We start from the raw sequence: 4,564 nt of genomic DNA, 5'->3' as shown, positions 1-4,564 counted from the left end.
GGCGCTGGCGCGGTTCCAGCCACTAGCCACTAGCTCCTGCGGGGTCCTGGCCTTCCCTCACCGCGGGCCTCCGCGGCCGCCTCTGCCGCTGCCACGGCAACCAGGCCTTGTGATGCGCCTCGGAGCTGTGGGCCACGCCCTCCCGCACCACCCTGCGCGTGTAGCCTGCTGATTTTTCACTTGTCCGTGCACATTTCCAGGGTCCTTCCCTGGCCCCTGCCGATGTTATGGCCCTTCTTGTATTTAACATGGATGCCATCGAGTGGGGCCATTTGTTGAGGAAGTGTTTCCGATTTCCGGCTTTGTCCCAGAGCCCTGCATGGAGCCTGCCTAGGCTCAGAAAGAACCTCTTAATGTTCACCTTGTGCTGATGGGAAACTGAGGCCCACAGAGAAGGCAGACTTGGGCAAAGGACATCCAACTCCTCTACTCTGGGAGTCAGGGGAGCAGATGTAAGGGGGACGGGGCAAGGAAAGCCAGAGGTTGGAGGGCTGGGCAAGACTGCAGGGATAGCCAGGACTCAACCGGGCCCTAGACACCCCTGGCACCCACTCCGGGCAGACATCGTGCAGAGCGCCTGGGACCCAGATATGGCCCCTGCCCTGAAAGTAATGGGGGAAGCAATGACCACATACTGTGGTCAGGTCTATGAGAGAGGGAGGCCTCTGACCCAGCCTGTGGGTAGGTAGGTCAGGGAAGGCTTTCTGGAGGAGAATTCCAAACTCAATATTGAAGCATATGGATGACTTCCCACATAAAGAAAGGAATTGAGGGCATGTGCCCCACATACACCTGCAATTCATACGTAGTCAGCTGTCTCCTCCCTCCTTCCTTACCCCCTCCACCAGTGCTCCACAGCCATGTTCTGAGATTGTCTAATTTCTCCCATGATGGCCTGTGATCTTCCCAAAGGTCTTAGGCAAAGGTGGGGCAGAGATCCATACCCCATTCCATGGTGACAGCATTGAAGCCAGAAAGGTGTAAGTTGTACCAGAAGTCCTGCTTCTGGCCCATGCTGAAGCTGGATCAGAGGCACAGTGGGTCTTCTGCCAGGCCCCACCCAATGCCCTTCTGACATCCCAAGCCAGTAATTAAATAAGAAGTGTGGCTCCCCAGCACAGCTGAGAGCTGGACTCTTGGGCACATGGCCTGACAGGCACATGGCCACAGCTGGCAGAGCGTCTGCACTGCACCACTGAGCTGATGGTCAGAGGTGTCAGGCCTCAGGAACAGGCAGCCTGGGTCATCTAAGCAGACTCTGCCTTTCCCAGCCATGGGACCTTGAGCAAGCCACTTCTTTGAGTCTCAGCATTATCAGTTTCATTCTATAAAGTGAAACTAATCATCTCTGTCTCTCAGGCTGCTGGGAGAAGAGAATGAAATGACCTGATTTAGGTAATACCCTTTGCACACAGCAGGAGCTCAACTGAAGGTCATTCCTAGCCCTTGGATAGGGACCTTACAGAGGCCTGAGGACAGAGACTTGTCTCATTTCCTCCTGGTGCAGCATCCATCACATAGCAAATGTTCAGGAAATATTTGTTGAATGACAACTGAATGAATACATGCATCTAGTCCAACTACCCAATAACACATAAATCCTTGAAGAGACATTTAAATCCGGCTCTGCCACTTCCGAGCTGCTGGCCCTGGGCAAGTTACCCTTGCCAACTTGGATTTCCTCTTCTGTGACAGGGATAGTCAGGCCTCAACCAGGCCCTACACGTCTCTGGCACCCACTCTGGGCAGACATCGTGCAGAGTGCCTGGGACCTAGATGTGGTCCCTGCCCTGAAAGTAATGTGACATTGACATATGACTGTAGCTTCCCAGGAGGGCTGTTTCGAGGTGTCGGTGAGGTGTGGACATGCACACGCTCCAGTCCGTGCACTTCAGCCAGCCCTGGGTCTGCTCGGATATTCTCAGGGTGGCCCAGACATGCCTGCAGCTACATTGCTGCTTGTCTTCTGGCCTGAGCCTCCTGGCTCCAGAACTCATGGAGGAGTGACCGAAGGCTATAAGCCAAGGTCCACCGGGCTGGGAGTCCTGGCTGCCAGGGAGGCCAGAAAAGGCCAAGTGAGTCAGCTCTGCAGCAAGGCCACGCCCTGGTGAGGCCAAGGTCTCCCATTACAGCAGCTTCCTTGTCATAGCACCTCACTCATTTTCTTTTATAGGCACCATTGCACGCTCATTGTACACAGGAGGAAACTAAGGCTGGGACGGGGAGGATAACTTGCCCTGCACTTCTCATGAACCGTAGGATCATACCATGAACGTGAGACTCATAAAGACATTTGAGAGCTCTCTGGCTGCAAGAGTGTCTAACCCATCCAGACTCCAGAGCCACCTGTCACGTTAGTGGGGTCAAGTCAAGCTGCTCAGCCAGGCCTTGGGCCTCTGTGATGGGGCTGTGGTCGCTGCCTTCAGTCTTCATCTCCTGCCCTCTCTGCCCCATGCTCTATAAGCTCCAGCCACAAGGCTGCTCTGTCCCTAGTATCCCCTCCCCCACTGGAGAACCTCCGGCCTTTTCATATATTTGCTGCTGATGATATGCACCCCCACCAACCTCCCCTTCCCGCCCAACTCCTACTCATCTTGTTCAGAGTCAAATCAAAAGGCAAACACACCCATTAGGATGGCTATTATTTTTTTTAAAAATTAGAAAATAATATGTGTGGGCGAGGCTGTAGAGAAACTGGAGCCTTCGGCCATTGCTAGTAGGAAAGTAAAATAGTCCAGCGTCTCTGGAAGACAGTATGGCAGTTTCTCAAAGAATTAAACATAGAATTACCATATGATCCAACAATTCCACTTCTGGGCATATACCCAGAAGAATGAAAGGCGGGCGGGAGCTCAAACATGCATTTGTACGCCCATGTTCATAGCAGCATTGCTCACAACAACCAAAAGGTAGAAGCAATACAAGTGTGCATCGACAGATACACGGATAAACAAAATGTGATATAGTCACACAGTGGAACATTGTTCAGCCTTTAAAAGGAAGAAAATTCTTTTTTTTTTTGAGACAGAGTCTTGCTTTGTCGCCAGGAGCCAGGCTAGACTGCAGTGGTGCAATCTCAGCTCACTGCAACCTCCCCCTCCTGGGTTCAGGCAATTCTTCTGCCTCAGCCTCCCGAGTAGCTGGGACTATAGGCACGCACTACCACACCCAGCTAATTTTTGTATGTTTAGTAAAGACGGGGTTTCACCATGTTGGCCAAGATGGTCTCAATCACCTGACCTCGTGATCCGCCCACCTCAGCCTCCCAAAGTGCTGGGATTACAGGCATGAGCCACTGACCCGGCTAAAATGAAGGAAATTCTAACACATGCTACCACATGGATGAATCTTGAAGACATTATGTTAAGGGAAATGAGCCAGTTGCAAAAGAACAAATGTTATATGATTCCACTTATGTAAGGGAAGTAGAGTAGTTGAACTCACTGAAACAGAAATAGAATGGTGGGTACCAGGTGCTGGGTGGGGAGGGAATGAAGAGTTATTGTTTTACGGGTATGGAGTTTCCATTTGGGAAGGTGCAGAAGTTCTGGAGATGGAAAGTGGGGACAGTGGTTCAACAGTGCCCTCAGGGACAAGGGTTAGGCCAGGGGAGCATTCATGCCCCTAAGGCCACTGAGCTGTACACTTAAAAATGGTTAACACCATACATTTTTTGTTAAGTATATGTTGTCGCAATTTTTTTTTTTCAAAGCCAAACCCTCTGGGAATCCATCCCTGATACTCTCAAGCAGGGAAGAGAACAAGTTTCATCTCAGGATCACCAGCCATATATAGCAAATTTTTCAATGAGAAATTATTAAAATTAATTTTATATTTAAAAATTGACAGGTGAAACATATCACCAGGATGTTGTTTTAATTTAACTCTTTTTACAATAATGTCAAATATTTTTCCAAGTTTACTAATTTGTTCTATTTACTCTTTTGGTCTCTGTTATTCCATCTTGAAATGCTGGTCTCTGTTGCTTCATCCTGAAATATATCTACATTTCATCTATGTGAAATATATTTTATACATTTAATCTATATGAAATATAGATATTTACATCTATATCTTTATAGACATGTATAGATATTGCACCTAGATTTCATCTAGATTTATATTTCATCTATCAAGATGAAACAACAGGGATGGCAGGAGCCAGGCCCAGGCGGAAGGAGGAGCAGGAGGAACCAGCTCCCGCCGCAGGCAGCACTGCCACCCAGCCTCCAGGCTAGAGGTTAGGGGACCACTCTAGACCTGGGAGGAACACTGGCCAGAGCAAGAAAGCTGGGCGCACAGGTGGAGTGCAGGATGGGAGGGGATCCCAGCTGGAGGAGTGGCAGCTGACATTTATCCAGAGTGGCAAATTTTCAGGCTTACCTGATAAATGGGGAAGGATTGTCATCCTCATGTCACAGCTGATGAAAGTGTGGTGGGTCATACTTTATTAGGGGTGGAGAAGCGGGATTAGAACCAGCACATGCAGCTCCTTTGCACAGGAGCTCACTGCTAAGCAGAGAGCGCTCAGAGAAATCCCAGGTAGGAAGCCTAGTAAGTAATG

This window comes from Saimiri boliviensis, chromosome 11, assembly GCF_048565385.1.
Source record: "Saimiri boliviensis isolate mSaiBol1 chromosome 11, mSaiBol1.pri, whole genome shotgun sequence".
Taxonomy (NCBI): Eukaryota; Metazoa; Chordata; class Mammalia; order Primates; family Cebidae; genus Saimiri; species Saimiri boliviensis.
The sequence above is the reverse complement of the archived record's forward strand: the minus strand, read 5'-3'. Positions refer to the sequence as shown.